This window comes from Coenobita brevimanus, chromosome 99, assembly GCF_032717465.1.
Source record: "Coenobita brevimanus isolate Jiangsu-jjx chromosome 99, ASM3271746v2, whole genome shotgun sequence".
Taxonomy (NCBI): domain Eukaryota; kingdom Metazoa; phylum Arthropoda; class Malacostraca; order Decapoda; family Coenobitidae; genus Coenobita; species Coenobita brevimanus.
The window spans coordinates 7,350,478-7,368,850 of NC_137052.1; the positions used below are offsets into that span (position 1 = coordinate 7,350,478).

The following is an 18,373-nucleotide window of genomic DNA, read 5'->3' on the forward strand; positions in this document are numbered from 1 at the left end:
AATGTATAAAATGCAGGGATCTCAATTCGCAAGTAATGATAATAGTAATAATAATAATCATCATAATAATAATAAAAATAATAAGATGCAAAAAAAAATCCAGGCAGGAAACTACATTTAAACCCTCACTTTCTTTCTTTCTTTTTTCTTCTTTTTAATCCAGTGTATGCCATTATGGTGTAGGATTAGTGCACCCAAAAAGTGTCAATATAATTGTATAACTGTTAACCACCCATGCAGTACACAAAGGTATGCGAAAATTAAAATAAGTATGGGATTCCTTCTTCTGTTTGTGTGTGTGTGTGTGTGTGTGTGTGTGTGTGTGTGTGTGTGTGTGTGTGTGTGTGTTCCAGTGGTTTTTCCCACACTGCCATCCCTACATCTACATTCATTTTATTAAACTTATTAAAATACTTGTTTTATTGATTTTTAAAAGCTTCAGTAGAAGAAATCTGATTTTTTTTTTTTTTTATCGTTTTAACTTACGAGCATCACAGTAGTTAAAGGAATAATGAAGCCTCTGACTTGGTAAGTCTGTGAGAAAGTTTTCTGGAGAAAATATTTAGAAGGAGCACTAGGAAAGCGAAACATGCCTTTCAATGCGTCTATGAGAACATTTAGTCTAGCTCTGTGACCTTGACCTTTGACCCATTGTTCTATAACTTTACATACATTTTCCCTGCATGACCATGAACTCCTCCACTGAGTATGAATCAGTGTTTTCACAATTGAATAATGTCTTCTGTGGGTAACCTTAATTTGTTCCACCAAAATAAATACAGATTGAATAACAACCACTTGACTTAAAGGTCCGAAAGTTTGACACGCTTGAGTGGCCTTAAATTTTGAGTGGTGATGGTGGCCAGAATCAAGATCCAAGTAAGAAGGAGAAATAGAAGAAGGGAAGGACGGGGGGAAGGAGTAGTTGCCAGGAAAGTGGAAAGGTTACAAGAGAATAAGAAAAAGGCAGAATATAAGAAAGAAGAGAAGAAACTATTGGGTAAATATGAATTGAAGCAGACAGGGAACGTGGAAGGTGTGTGCAAGATATTCACAGAAGAAATATGTGCAGCATTTAATGTGGTGTGTGGGGTGAAGAGAAGACAGAAGGGGATGCAAGGAACAGCATGGTGGAATGAAGAGATGAGACAAGCTGCCACAAAAGAAGAAAGCATACAATGAATGGATGAGAAATAGGGGAGTGGAAGAAGTTGAGATGCAGAAGAGTTATATGTAAAAAGGAAGAGAGAGGTGAAAAGATTAGTAAGAGAGAGTAAGAAGAGTGTGGATGAGGAATTTGAAAGGAATTTGAGTGTAAAGTGGAGGGACTGTAAGAAAATATTCTTGAAAGAGGTGAAGAGAGTAAGACACGATGGAAGTGTAGTTAGTAGGGGAGTGAAAGATAAAAATGGTAAATTACTAGTGGAGAAGGGAGAAAAAATGAGCAGATGGAGAGAACACTTTAAGGAATTGTTGAACATAGAGAATGGAAGTAATGCGAGTATATGTGGCTGGGGAATGGCTGGGAGAAGGAGGGAGGTGAGAAGACAGGAAGAAATCAGTAGGACAGAAGTTGTGGAAGCAATGAAGAAAGTCAAATTGGTGAAAGCCCCAGGAACTGATGGAATGTATGGTGAAATGCTGAAGCATGGGGGAGAGATAGTAGTAGAATGGATGTGGAAGATGTGCAGATTGGCCTGGGAGGAAAGTAGAGTCATGGAGGATTGATACTCAGGTATAATTATTCCCTTGTACAAAGGAAAAGGGGAAAAAGAAGTGTGTGGTAATCATAAGGGCATTTGTCTTCTTAGTGTAATAGGAAAAGTGTATGATAGGATACTTATTGACAGAGTTAGAGAAAGAACAGAGGAATTAGTTGGAGAAGAACAGGGAGGCTTTAGGAAAGGAAGAGGTTGTGTAGATCAGATATTCATTCTTAGATCTTTAATGGAAAAGTTTCTAGAGAAGGGAAAGAAGGTGTATGCAGCTTTCATGGATTTGGAGAAAGCATATGACAAGGTGGATAGACAAGGATTGTGGAAAGTGTTAAGAATATATGGAGTAGATGGGAAGTTGTTGAATGCTGTGAAGAGTATGTACGATGGTGCGAAGGCTGCGGTGCGTGTGGATGGTGAACTAAGTGAATTTTTCTCTTTGAAAGTTGGGTTGAAACAGGGATGTGTCATGTCTCTATGGTTGTTCGATCTGGACGTGGATGGGATAATAAAAGAGACACAATGCAGGGCAGTGGATGTTGGAGTGGTCCTAGTGAAAGAGGGTAGTGTTTGGAAACTCCCTGTACTGTTGTTTGCAGATGATACTGTGTTGAGTGAAGACGAAGGGGATCTGCAAGGCTTGGTGGATTAGTTTGGGAGAGTGTGTAAGAAACGGAATCTAAAGGTGAATGTAGGGAAGAGTAAAGTGTTGGTCTTTGAGAGAGGTGAAGTCAGTGAATGTACAGTGAGATTGGATGGTGAGGAAATGGAAAATGTGAGTACGTTTAAGTACCTGGGGAATGTGATGAGTAAGGATGGAAGTTTGGAGGGTGAAGTGCTTGAAAGGGTACAACAAGGAAGAAAGGTTGCTGGTTCCTTGAAAGCAGTGATAAAAAACAGGGAAGTGAGCATGGAAGTGAAAAAGTTACTACATGACAGTATTGTGATACCAACTCTAACGTATGGAAGTGAAGCTTGGACATTGCTGGAAGGACACAAAACAAGAGTGAGAGCAGTGGAAATGAGTTACCGTATTTAAGAGGAGCATGTGGAGTCACATGGAGAGACAGGCTGACAAATGAGGATATAAAGGAGCGTCGTGGTGTGGTTGTGGATGTGATAGGAAGCGTTAGGAGGAACACACTCAGGTGGTTTGTCCATATGGAGAGGATGGAGGGTGAGAGACTGACGAGGAGAGTGTATGTGAGTGAGGTGGAGGGAGGGGAGGCGGCGGAGGAGGCCGAAGATGAGATGGAGGGATGGCGTGGAGAGGTATATGAGAGAGGGGGTGTGAGTTGGGATCAATCAATCAATCAATCAATCATTTCCTGTGGCACCCTCGGGGATGCATAGGGCCTCGATGAACTCACACCACCACATCCTATCTTGTGCTAACTCCTCAAGATCTCCCCAACACTCATCTCCAGCTTCCCGTCTCATTGTCCTCACCCACGTCTCTTTTGGCCTTCCTCTACCTCTCCTACCAAGTGCCACCCACCCTGGTGTACCTTACTATTCCCTGTCTCCTATACACATGTCCTAGCCACTTCCATCGTGAGAATCTAACATATTCATCGACCGGCTGCACTCCCGTTATTTCTCTAATTCTACTATTTGGTATCCTTTCCCACCACTTAACTCCTAACATTCTTCTAAGTGCTTTATTTTCAAACACCAAGAATTTATTTTCCATAGTCACTGTGCTGTACCAAGACTCGTGTCCATAAATTAAGATACTCCTAACCATTACCTTATAAAGTTTGATTTTTGTATGCACAGAAAAATTGTTATTATTCCAAATATTTTTAAGCATTCCCATTGCCTGATTAGCCTTCTTTAACCTTTCCTCGAATTCAAAGTTCAAAGAACCATCCTTGGCTAAATAAGTACCTAAATATTTAAACCTATCAACTTGCTTTACAACCATACCTCCAATTACACATTCCTGCGCATTTTCCATATTCATATTGATTATTTCAGTTTTTCCACAATTAATAACCAAACCCACCTTGCGACCTTCACTCACCAAACAGTCCAACACTCTCTACATCTCTTCTGGCCCATCACAAATCAAAACTATATCATCTGCATAATCTAAATCCAAAAGTTTCCTGTTCTCTCCCCAAAGTATACCTGCACCGGTTTCTGTTCCAATGCGTTTCATAATGTAATCAATGACCAATATAAATAGTAAAGGCGATAGAACACCACCTTGAAATACTCCGGACTTGACTTCAAACGAATCACTCAGACAACCATCAACCATCACTTTACAAAATGTGTCCTCATGCATGTTCATAATGACCCTCACAAACTCCTCTGGTATTCCATAATGTCTCATGATCTTCCCCATAGTCTCTCTCGAAACACTATCAAAAGCCTTTTCAAAATCAACAAAACAAAGACTTAACGGTACTCTCATTTCATTAACTTGCTGCATCAAATGCCTAACTATAAAGATCTGATCATTGCAACCACGTCCCTTTCTAAAACCAGCCTGTTCATCCCTCAGAATACCCTCAACCACCGGCTCCAACCTATTTAACAACACTCTACTGAAAACTTTCAAAGCTATCGGTGACAAAGAGATTCCCCTCCAATTACCACATTCACTCAGGTCTCCCTTCTTCGGAACTTTAACAATTACACCATTCTTCCAAACTGATGGTAGTAACCCCGTCACCCATATCTTATTGAATAGCTTGGTCAAGATCATTATTAATCTATCCCCCTCCACTTTAAACATTTCCGGAAATAAACCATCCTCCCCTGGTGCCTTATTATTCTTTAACTGTTTTACTGCTTTCTCCACTTCTGCAAGCCTCAACTCTCCTGTTTCTATATTTAAATCTTCCTGAGCAGACGGTATATCCTCTTCTGGTGGTATTGGTCTATTAAGAACTGTCTCAAAATGCTCTTTCCATCTATTTTTAATATCTCCATCTTTGGTCAATAAAGTTCCTTCCCTGTCTCTAACTGGTATTTCCTTGCGTTTACCTGCATTACCACTCGGTTCTCTAATCGATTCATATGCTATTCTTTGACTCTGTCCATCATTTTTGTTTATTAAGATTTCAGTCTCTGCAACCTTTTCATCCACACATCTTTTATCTCTCCTAGCTAACCTTCTTACTTTTGAATTCAAACTCCAATACGCAGCTCTTGCTAATTCAATCTCTCGTTCATCAACGCATTGCATCTCACTCCTCAATTTAGCCTCACCTCTCTTTTTTATCATATCCCACGTTTCCTCTGAGTTGGGATCAGGTCAACGAAACTGCGGGGTACAGGGCGACGTGGAAGCGATTTGTTTGTGGCCACCCCGTACGGGATTAAAGCGTCTGGCAATACATAGATAGATAGTTCTCAAAACTGAAACACTTCAACCTTTCCTCGGCCTGCTACCCTTGTACCAGGTTTTGTCTAAATCAGATCAAAATTCTACACCTTGTCCTATTCTCGATCTAATGATTCTGACTTTATTAGGGCAACATCTACCGTGCCTCCGACACAGTGGAGAATTAAACCCGCTGTGGGGAAAAAAAATCAGTTTCTCCATTTCAGGGATTGAGACGGTTAAGAAAGAAGAAAAAAAACAAGAAAGAAGAAAAAATGGAAAGAAAAAGGAAAAGAGAAAAAAATAGTAAAAAAGAAGAAAAAGAAAAAGGAAGCAAAATAGAAGAACAAGAAGAAAAGGAGAAAAATAGATGAAAAATAATAGGGAAAAATAGAAGAAAAAAGCAGAAAGAAGAAGAAAATAGAAGAAAAGAAGAAAAAGAGGAGGAGAAGGAGGAAGAAGAAGAAGAAGAAGAAGAAGAGTTAGCAGAACAACAATAACAACAATAACAACAACAATAACAACAATAATAACATCAATAATAACAATAATAACAATGTTAACAACAATAATGATAACAATAACAACAATAACAACAATAACAAAAACAATAACCATAATAACAATAACAACATTTACAATAAGAATAACCATAACAACAACAGTAACAATAACAATAACATAACAACAATAACAAGAAGAATAACTGACAACAACAATAACAATAACAATAACAATAATAGTAACAACAATAACATTAACACTAACAACAATAACAATAACAATAACAACATTAATAACAACAATAACAGCAACAATAAAAACAATAACAACAATAATAACAATAATAACAACAACAATAGCAACAATAATAACAACACTAACACTAACAATAACATTAACAACAAACAACGACTACGAGAAGAAAAAGGCGAGAAGACAAAGAAAAAAACTAAAATGAAGTATCTGTAAAAATCGTGTTTTTTTTCCGACTGTTTTACCCTGTTAGGTTATGTCTTTGCTACTTTATTAGATGTTTTAGACAGAGACAAGCATGAAGATTATGAATACATGTTTAAAAGAGTTTCATGCCTCTGTATTCGGGGGTTACGAAGGATTATATTTTACTCTTATGGGGGCGTTGGCGCCATCCCTACATAGTGTCTACAGACACTGATGGCAACTACTTGGTGGGCATCAGCCCTACATCATCATCATAATTATATACATCTGTGCTTAATACTAGACTTTACAAATATATGACGAATATGACGTTCTTTGCTTATGATCACAAATTTACCTGCATGTTCTGTTTAACTACTATGTGAACATACACACACACACACACACACACACACACACACACACACACACACACACACACACACACACACATACACACACGTCATTATTCTGCGTCTTCATGGACTTCGCGTTGTTTTACCGAGATATCAGCTCTATGGACAAAGATGTTAAAATATAACACTAGAGGGAAGGTTCAACATGTGATATGCAGTTTATGATATTGTTATGTTTTTGGTCAAGTAAGAGAAAAGTTTCTTCGTTTTTTCATTGTAATTCTGGTGTAAGAGAAGGTGAAAGCTTGTCTTTGATAGTTTTTGCAATATATTTATATGAAATTAAAAACCACATTAGCCGTTCTTTTTCTGGGGTCCCCGAGCTTGGCTTTGATATGCTATCACCATAGCGTTAGCAGAGAGTGATAGGCGGTTGCTATTTTTAACAGACATCATGTGAGAATACTGTAGCCTTTGATCATTGCAAATAAATACAGATAAAGGAAGTCAAAGTACTTTCCATGGGTAAGGTGAGATGTGCAAGCGATTCATTTTTGCTAATGACAATTTTGAAGTAGTTCATGAGTATGAATATCTTAGTATGGCATATAACTCCATACCCACTCCCAGTATGCTCCTGCACTCCCTCACATGTTTTAGCTCAACAAGCAGGCAGGCCCCATAGTTAACCCTAGGGCTCATGATGTTCAGGCTTGGACCTCTGCCTTACTATTTTAAAGATCGAAATCTATTGAAAATCACAAAAAGAGCTCAGTGGCTTCTCTCGGTCACCTTTATAGACTTAAATGTACCAATGAGTGGAAGATATTCTTATGTGGCAATGATGGAGCTCTATCAGCCATGTAAAGGATCCCGCAGTTGGATAAATCAGTCATCCCACCACCTTCATGCCTCGCCTTATTAACTCTGACGCAAACGTCGCTCCTCTTCACCCTCCCACCCCTCTCCAGTATCCCCGGTGTGGTAGGCAGGACGGACTGATCGCACCCATTACTCAATCGGGACACGATCCCCGCACTCCGTGTGTAAGTAGACGTAGCCGAGGGGTGTAGTTATGCAGAGAAGGTTATCTGGCCACCAATCTCGATAGCTTAGTTTTAGGTACTTGTAGTGAGATAGGGCACTTGATTATGGATCGTTAATCTCAGCCAGAAATAAGTAGTGAGACATAGTGTCAACGAGGTGAGTTACAGCACTCTCAGGTTACAAAGTTTATTGCACAAAGTTATAAAAGAGATGAGCTACAGTTTAGTAGAGCGTGATACTAATGTTGGACCTTCTCACCAGCCCTTCTCTCCCCTTTCTTTCTCTAACCCCCTTCTGATCTGATGGGATTCTCCCCGACATTATATAAAGCGTGGGGAGGATGTGTATGGTAAATTTCCTATCACGTGGACTAACTGGCAAGGGCTGGTTACTCCACATGTTTTGGATACGTCATGAAATTCTTGTTCATCTGGCCTACGAGGAAGTTTGAGATACATCGTATGGCTTAAGAATTATTGATGGTCTGGGACAACAAGGATTGTGGATACACATTGTGTGAATTGACATTTATGGTTCGTCTAGGCAAGATGTGTTCTTTAACTCTTCCTGGAGGACTCAGACATAACTACCTGTTCTACATATTGTTAACTATAGCTATATACAGTGGTTACATATAGTATTGCGTTATATTATGCCTACATATCGCTCGGTCACGCAAAACTGGCATACCATCGACAGTAAATAGTCATAACATATTAATGGTTACTAGATACACATTACAGTCAATTTGTAAGTGAAATACATAATATTGTGAAAGTCACATAATTGGGATAATGTAATTATTGTAGTCATGAAATTGTACATGTATAATGTAAGAGTAATATTAAAATAATACAATGGCAAGTCTACTGTAGTCAGTTATACAATATATATGAGAAGGACTTGCTGTATATATATATATATATATATATATATATATATATATATATATATATATATATATATATGAGATATGATAGTATAATTAAAGTAAGCCTGTATAATGTGTAACCCATATTTTGTAATTTTATATAAAATATATATACAATATTTACAATATTTACTCAGTTTTGTCTCACTTATACAGAACAGTTCTTAAATCCTTGCTTGCATTCTGTGCATGGCCAAAATTAATACAGTAAATATGATGGAGAAAATTACAAAGATGACTCGAACTGGGCTTTATACATAATATGAGTTAAACATAATCCTACTGTATTCTTCCCAAGGTTGTAATGTCTGATTAATCAATTGCATGGTTTCATACTTGGGTGAAGTCAGCTTAATGTGTGCAATCAATCAATCAAACATTTCCTGTGGCACCCTCGGGGATGCATAGGGCCTCGATGAACTCACACCACCACATCCTATCTTGTGCTAACTCCTCAAGATCTCCTCAACACTCATCTCCAGCTTCCCGTCTCATTGTCCTCACCCACGTCTCTTTTGGCCTTCCTCTACCTCTCCTACCAAGTGCCACCCACCCTGGTGTACCTCGTACTATTCCCTGTCTCGTATACACATGTCCTAGCCACTTCCATCGTGAGAATCTAACATATTCATCGACCGGCTGCACTCCCGTTATTTCTCTAATTCTACTATTTGGTATCCTTTCCCACCACTTAACTCCTAATATTCTTCTAAGTGCTTTGTTTTCAAACAGCAAGAATTTATTTTCCATAGTCACTGTGCTGTACCAAGACTCGTATCCATAAATGAAGATACTCCTAACCATTACCTTATAAAGTTTGATTTTTGTATGCACAGAAAAATTGTTATTATTCCAAATATTTTTAAGCATTCCCATTGCCTGATTAGCCTTCTTTAACCTTTCCTCGAATTCAAAGTTCAAAGAACCATCCTTGGCTAAATAAGTACCTAAATATTTAAACCTATCAACTTGCTTTAATGTGTGCACTTACATTTAGTTCATCCTAGGCCGTGGCTGGAAGTATTTGTGTGTGTGGTTGAGAATGGCATAATGGTTTTTAGTGGGCAAGGTGGATAGTGTAGGTGTCAGGACTGTACAGTAATCTGGTGAGATGTATAAACCAGATGCTGATGAATGGGCTGGAGGTGTGTCTGGGCAAGACACAAAAACTGATGTATTTTGAGGGAAACAGAAGAACTGTGAATGTCCAATGCTTTGATGGTGGATGACTTTATCTGGAGCAAATGTGAAGCCAACCCACCCCTGAATCACATCTTGTTTATATTTCTGCCCCAAATTGTGCTAAGTCTGTTCTTCACTCTGCTAAAAATAATTTCATCTATACTAAATGCTCTCAACTCTCCAACTCGAATTCTTCCCGCTCCTTCTGGCACCTTGCCAAAAACCTTTCTAACAACTTTATCTCATCATCCTTCCCTCCTCTTTTCTATTCTGATGGCTCTGTAACTATTTCTTCTACTGATGAAGCAGATCTCTTCTCTCAGACTTTCTCCTCTAATTCCACCTTAGACGATTCCGGTGCTGTTCCTCCATCACTTCCCCCCTCTGACTTCCTCATGGCTGACTTTAAAATTTTGTCAGCTGATGTATTTTCTGCCATCACTGACCTTGATACTAACAAGACATATGGGCCTGATGGAGTCCCTCCTGTCATCCTCAAGAACTGTGCTTCTGTGCTTACACCCTGCATAGTAAACTCTTTCGAATTTGTCTGTCAACTTGTACCATTCCTTCTTGCTGGAAGTTTGCTCTCATTCAGTCTGTCCCAAAGAAGGATGACCATTCCCAACCCACTAACTATCGTCCAATTGCTTTAACATCCTATGTCTCAGAAGTTTTCGAATCAATTCATAACAGAAAAATTTTAAAGCACCTTTCCTTTCACAACCTGCTTTCTGATCGTCAGTATGGGTTCCATCAGGGACGCTCCACTGGCGACCTTCTCACCTACCTTTCAAACTCATGGTCATCCTCCTTTAGGGACTTTGGCGAAAGCTTTGCCATTGCACCTGACATCTCAAAGGCTTTCGATCGAGTCTGGCATAAATCTTTAACATGGAAACTGCCCTCTTACGGTTTCTATCTTTCTATCTGTGCCTACTTCTATAGTTTCCTTTCTGGTCGTTCTATAGCCGCTGTTGTAGATGGCCATCGTTCTTCTCCTAGATTTATCAACAGTGGTGTTCCTCAGAGTTCTGTCCTATCACCAACTCTCGTCATTTTATTCTTCAACGATCTTCTGAGCTGTACATCTAACCCTATCCACTCATACACTGATGATTCCACGCATCACCTTTCCATTTGGTTCCCGCAACGTCCATCTTAGCAGTTGCTTAAAGAAACAAGGGATGAGGCTATGGCACACCTAATGTCTGATTTGGCTCGTATCTCTAACTGGGGTAAAAACAATGTCGTTGTTTTTAATGCATCAAAAACTCAGTTTTTACACCTATCAACTCGACAGAATCTTCCACTGAAATACCCACTAATGTTTAATAATATCCAGCTCAATCCTGCATTACCCTTGAACATGCTTGGGGTTTCATTCACTTAGGACTTACTTGGAAAGATCATATTGCATCTCTTGTAAAATCTTCTTCCAAGAGATTAGATGTGCTAAGCCGACTCCGAACCTTCTTTACCACTGCACAGTTGTTGACTTTATACACGGGTTTTATTCGCCCCTGTGTAGAGTACAACTCTCATGTGTGGGGAGGCTCCTCGCATGCAGCTCTTCTTAATAGGGTGGAGTCAAAGACTTTTTGTCTCATCAACACTCTTCCACTTACTGGCTCCATTCAACCTCTGTCTCTTCGCCGGACTGTTGCATCTTTATCTCGTTTCTATCGCTACTTCAATGGTCACTGCTCCCCTGAACTGTCTGCTTGCATCCCTCCACCTCTACGACGGGTGCTTAGCACCCGTCTATTAACAAGCTCTCATCCCTTTTCTGTCCAACTCTTTAATGCAAGAATTAATCGTTATTTCCAGTCCTTCATTTATGCAACAGGTCAATTCTGGAACTGTCTCCCTGTGTCTGTATTTCTCACTTCCTATGATCTCCAGTGTTTCAAACGCAGTGTATCCAGGCATCTCGAAATGAATGGGTCTTGAATTTGGCGCTCTTTTGTGATGTTTTTGTTTTCTTCTCAGCAGGAATAGTTTGCGAGTTCCTGGCCTTTGGTTCCTTCTTTCCTGCATTTTAAAAAATGCAAGTAGTACTGCATCATCAGCATACAATAAATTTGAGATATTCCATCCATCACCATTCATTATCAGCGCCATCCCCCTCTCCATTACTTATGTTTTTACTTCGCTCATCACCCCAGCCATCATATATTGAACAACCATGGGGAAGTCACACAACCTTTTAGCACGCCCACACCAATCATGAACCATTCACTTAGATGCCCATTTACCATTGCAGATACTTTACTGCGCTTGACGTCACGTAGCAGCATACCATCCATGCCGTACATGCACAAAGCTTTCCACAATCCTTCTCTGTCTACTTTGTCGTATGCTTTTTCCAGATCCATCATAAACACTTTATGGTCATTCTCACAAGCCTTCTGCACTATCTGTCTCACTCCAGATATTTCATCCACACATCCTCTGCCACTTCTAAAGCCACCATATTCGTCATTCACCAGGACATCTGGTATCTCTCTTCCATTCTCTATAATAATTCTTCCATATACCTTCCCTACGACACTGAATATGCTTATACCATGAAAATTCTTGCACTCACTTCGTTCACTTTTATTATTGTACAGGGGTACAATCACAGCCTTTTTCCACTCTGCTGACACCGTTTCACTCATCCATGCCTTCTTATATATCTCCAACAAGAACATCATTCCGCTCTCTCCACTACACTTAATCATCTCTGTATATACCTCATCAACCACTAGTTGTTTTCCCATTTTCTGAGCGTTCTTCACATGCGCGAGTGTCATGTTTCCTATCACTGCATTCCTTCTCTGCACACCCCCAAAACCAATCATGTTTACAGCGGCTTTGCTCTCTCTATTCCCATTCATCAGGCTTTCGAAATACTTTCCATTTGGTCCTTACTTCATCCCCATAGGTTAATAATTTACCACTTACATCCTTCACACTTTCACATTTCTTTCCACTGTCACTTCTACATTTCTGCACCTCTTTCCAGAATAACTTCCTACACTCAAAGTAATTTGCATTCATTTTTCTTCCTAGATCATCATTTACCTCCTTCTTTTTCGTCTTAACTAGTCTCAGTACGTGCTTCTTGCTCTCAATATATTCAGTTCTTATTTCAATTGAACCCCTGTCCTGTAACCACTCTAGCCACTTCTTCCTCTTTTTCCTCCACTGCTCTCTTAACCTCTTCATTCCACCAGGCCGTAAATTTCTTCTTTGTTGTTACTCTTGCCACACCACGCACCGGCTTAACATTCCTAACTTAGCAATCCCTATATACATTCCACATGCTGTCCAGATCCAATAAATTCCAATTCACTGATTTTAAGTCCTCCCCTACTTTGGTCCTGTATTCATCTGCCATTTCTTTGACCCTCAGCTTCTCGACTTTCAGTCTCTCTCCTTGACTGCTCCTCTCTCTTCTGATCAACCTCACTCCTCTCAGCTTAATCTTGCATACCCCAATCATATGATCTGACAGACCTCGACATCGTCCTCTCACGGCCCTCATATCAGCAACCATTCCTAGGATCGACCTCTCTACGAGCAAATAATCAATCAGGCTCCTTTCAACCCGATACCTGTTCCCTCTATACCATGTGTATTTATGTCCATATTTGTCTTTAAAATAAAAGTTAGAAATGCACAACCTCCTTTCCTGACACATATCCTTCAGTCGCATCCCATTATCGTTTTCTCCTGGCATTCCATTACAACCTGTTATGTCATCTTCAGGAGCAAAAAAGCAAACTGAAGAGATTAAGTGGTATACAGCACAGGACCTGCCAACATCCACCCTAAGGTACTTAAAGAACTTGCCAATGAATTTTGTGAACCACTGACTATTCTATATGAACATTCCTTAAGACTGCAACCATACTTCTGTGTTGGAAGGAAGTGACTGTTTCATCTATACACAAGATCGGAACTAGATCACAAGCAGGAAATTACAGACCAGTGAGATACACATGCGTAATTTGCAAAGTATTTGAAGAAACTTTAAGAGAAAAAATTGTAGCTTATGTAGGAAAAAGAAAAATACTGTGTGAAAATCACCATGCCTTTCGAAGTGGCAAATCATGCTTAACTAATTTTCAAGAAACATTATGTGATTGGACAGATATACTTGATGAAAATCAGCCTTTTGATGTCATTTACTTTGATTTTGAAAAGACTTTCGACACTGAACTACAGAAAAGACTAATTTACAAGTTAGAGAGAGCAGATTTTGGAGGTAATATCTTGAGGTGGACAGAATATTTCTTATATAACAGAATACAGAGAGTTAGAGTAAATGGAGAACTGTCTGACCTGGCAGAAGTGACTCGTGAAGTCTCACAGGGTTCAGTATTGGGGGCAATACTGTTCCTAATATATATAAATGACCTCCCAAAGAATCTTAGTTACAAATGCAAAATTTTTGCCCACGACACAAAAATAGCCAATATAACACTGTAGGAACAGTGAGAGAAATGCAGTTATTGCAAGAAGATGTAGGTAAGATGATGGTTTGATCAAGTAATTGACTGTTAAAATTCAGTGACTCAAATTGCAAGACCATGCATGTGGGAAGAACCAATCCAAAATATAACTAGAGTATAATATTGGGGAATATGTGCTGACACAGGTTACAGAAGAAAAGGCTCTGGGAGGGATACTTAGTGATGACTTAAAGGCTGAAGCCGACATAGTTAAGACTGTGTCGAAAGTGAACAGCATCATGGTCTATTAAAAAAAACTTTCAAGAATTGGAGAGAAGAAGGATTCATTAGTATTTACAAGACCTACATGCACCCACATCTAGTGTATACTGTACAAGTATGGTCCGCCAAACTGAGAAGAAACATAAATAAAACAGAAAAGGTGCAACGGAGAGCAACACATCTCCTTCCTAATTTAAGAACCTTGGAGTATGTAGAAAGACTGAGAAGATTAAATCTACCAAACCTCGAAACTAGAAGAGAGGTGATATGATTGAAGCACTTAAAATCATGACAGGACTTGAAAAGCTGAACTCAATTAACATGTTTCTAGCTAAAACCTCAAGTCTAAGAGGTTACTCAAAAAAGATTGTTAAAAGATGTAATAAAACACAAACAAAAGGCACTTTCATGCGCTGGATTGTATATGACTGGTATAAGCTACCTGAAAATATTGTGAGTGCTATTTCAGTAAATGTTTTAAAGGGAAGATAAGACAAATTCATATTAGATACAGAAATGGAGGTAGGCAATAGGATCTATGAAGATCAATAGTGAATCCAGTGGATTATAGTGGTAAGCTATATTGGTAAATCTACTTTCACTCTCCCCCCCCCCTTTCTCTCTCTTTTTCCCCACCTGTAACCCCTACCCATCTCCAAATTTAGGCTCTTATGGTGCGCGGATGGGTCTGTCTTGGGGAAAACGTAGTGGAACATGAAGCAGGACCATCACTCACCTCCTCCCAAATATCTTTGTATTTTTTTTTTTTTTTTTTTTGATACCATATTCTCTAACTAGTTGTTCCAATAACATTGAGGAAATGCATTTGCAATTTTTTTTTTTTAATGCTTGTTATATATTTTTTTTTTTGTGTGAGACCATCTTTATTTACGAATTTTTAAGAGACTGGTGTTACCTGTTTATGATCAAACTGCTGCACACAGTCCAGTCGTTGACTTCTACCATTCCCAAGTTACCTGTGTCTCATACTGTGATCATCCAGGTAACTTCACAGCCTATTTCCAAGAGCACTTTATCTAACAGACTTTTACACCATTCCACTTTTCATTATTGTCTTCAGAAAGGTATGCACATGGTATAATTTAGGAACACATTGGACTCCCTCTCAAGTCTTATTTAAAACTGTTTTCTACCTTTGGACTGGTTCAGAGACGTTGTTTATCAGATTTAGCATATTATTTTAGCAATAAAACATGGATAATTGGCCTAAAAGACAACTATGGTGATAGGTAACCTAACATAACCTATATGGATATAAGTTGAGATCAAATCACAACAATTTCACCAGATTTACCAACTATGCTGTGAAGAATTAGCTGAAGTAGAAAAGCAAATTAATGTCAGTTGATTTGTACCTCTTTGTAGGCGTCTACCATTAAGGCCAATCAAAAGCACTATTTCGACCAAAAAAAAAAAAAAAAATCTATAATTGATTAAAAGATTAGGGTAACCACCACAAAACAATTTTTTACTACCAAAAATAATTTTGTAAATTTTGAATAAATGTACCGATTTTATTCTTCTATATATTATCACACCAATTTTATTACAGGTATTTACCCAGATGGATCGACACCAATGAATTATGAATATCTGGGATGACTTGGATCACCAAGATCAACTTGAAGCCAAAATTGGAGCCAAGAGAATTGCTGCACGGCAAATTCTTAGAATTATTCCATTCTTAGAATTATTCCAGGTAATACTGGAGGATACCTCCAATTAATTTCTCCGTACATTCATCTGTACATTTTACAGGCTCCCTAGAGCTTTAACTCTTTTCTCCTGTTAACTATTTTCTACATTCTCATGTTCAATAATATATTCTTATGAAGGTTTTGAGCATTCGTGTACCTTTAATATTTCATACCTAAGTATTGAGTTTTTAGGTCTTTCTTTCTGTGTACTGTATTTTGAATTTCTTTAAACTGGATTCTTCTGAAAGTTTTGAAGATTCCGTTTTGTCCTTAACCCATATGTATTATTATCTCTCAGTGACTTGAACATCGTGTTAAGCCTGTCCTTTCCCCAGATCGGATGGACCCTTTTACTGCCATGAGTGAGGAGGAGTTTGTAAATCGTTTCAGACTGACAAAACATGTGATGTCTGAGGTTATTCAGGAAATTTTGGATCAACTTCCTGTCACTCCTGATAGAAGAGGTAAATACTTCCCTTTCTAATATCGTTTCAGCCAAAAACACAATTACGATATTTTAATCCGTTTTTTCGTTATTTTAGACAATTCTGTGACGTTTTTCTTCTGCGGCGTTTTTGTTGCAAGTTATTTGTATTTTACTCCTGAACGTTAGGTTAGGTTAGGTTAGGTTATCTTCAAGGATATAATAAAAAACAATTTGCGACGAAAATGCCCTAGAACTAGTGACTTAGAACTGTCTAAAATACCGAAAAGACGACCAGAATCTCGTAATTATGTTTTGGCTTGAAACTATAATTTATCTGTATTTTCTAACGGCCATACCACGTTGAGTACACCGCTTCCCATCCGATCAGCGAAGTTAAGCAACGTTGGGTCTGGTTAGTACTTGGGTGGGTGACCGCCTGGGAACACCAGATGCTGTTGGCATCCCTACGTGTCAAGTGAGGTTGGTGGAAGATTAGTGCCCCTCCCTGTAAAACAATTAACTCTAAGCCCTTGGCCACCCCGTTTGGGATACATGGCGTCTGGCAATGGATGAATGAATGAAACATCATAACTTATGCAAATTTTCAGTGGCTCGAACACTTCTGTGTGGAGTTTCTTATTTTACTCCTATTACAAGAGAGATATTAACCCTTCATGGACCAGGGGTTGCCAAGTTACACAGAAGGCCAATGGGGGTTCTGGTGGACCCCAAAACTTATTGGTGGATTTCTGCCATATGCATAAAGTTATATCTACGAAACTTTGTACATATGTTGCCTCGGACCCGGCACGTGAAACGAACCAACCAAGTGTCCCTTTTGGTTTTAGTTTTGTTAATATTTGGTCACATAAAACTGAACTCTTCTTTGAGAGCAGTGATAGGCAACAGGGAAGTGAACATGGAAGAAAAAAATTGTCTTCATGACAGTATCAACTCTAATGTATGGAAGTGAACCATGGGCATTGTTGGAAGGACACAAGTCAAGAGTGAGAGCAGTGGAAATGAGTTATCTGAGAGAAGCATGTGGGTTACATGGAGAGACAGACTGGCAAATGAGGAAGTGAAGGAGCGTTGTGATGTGATGTGGATGTGATAGAAAGCGTTAGGATGGAGTGGAGAGATATATGAGAGAGGTGTGTGTGAGCCTTGTGGGGGGGGCGACCATGAAATGGCAGGGGACAGGGCTACGTAGAGGCAATTTGTTAGTGGCCACCCGTTACGGGATTATGGTGTCTGGCAATAGATAGGTAGAGCTCATAATTTTCTTATAAATGTTACTTAGTAAGAATAAGACATAACATATTTTGAAATTTGATCGTTGTTAATAGAGTATATGAATTAAACTATCTCTCTCTCTCTCTCTCTCTATCTATCTATGTATTGTCAGACCCGTAATCCAATAAGGGATGGCTACAAACATATCGCCACTACGTCGCACCGTCCCCCGGCATTTCACTGCACTGCTCCCAGCTCACACCCCCGTCTCTCATATACCTCTCCACTTCATCTCTCCATCTCATCCTTGGCCCCTCCCCTCCCTCTCCCCTTCTCCACCTCACTCACATACACTCTCTCGTTCTCAGTCCTCTCCACATGGCCAAACCACCTCAATGTGTTTCTCCTATTGCTTTCTATCGCATACACATCCACACCACAACGCTCCTTCACTTTCTGATTTATCAGTCAGTCTCTCCATGTGACTTCACATGGTTCTCTCAAGTAACTCATTTCCACTGCTCTCACTCTTGACCTCTGTCCCTTCAACAAGGCCCAAACTTCAATTGCATACGTCAGAATTGGTGTCACAATACTGTCGTGCAGTAACTTTTTCATTTTCTTTGCTCACTTTCCTGTTTCTTATCACTATTTTCAAAGAACCAGCAACGTTTCTTCCTTGTTGTACCCTTTCAAGCACTTCACCCTCTACACTTCCGTCCTTACTCATCACACCACCCTAGAATTTAAACGCACTC

General features: G+C 39.2%; 1 non-coding gene across 1 annotated transcript; it reads left to right on the forward strand.

Annotated features, from left to right (window-relative positions):
• Positions 1–16,721: 16,721 nt before the first annotated feature.
• Positions 16,722–16,840, forward strand: LOC145414506 (5S ribosomal RNA). The gene has a single exon (XR_013899908.1). It is a non-coding gene; the product is annotated as a 5S ribosomal RNA (ribosomal RNA).
• Positions 16,841–18,373: the final 1,533 nt, after the last annotated feature.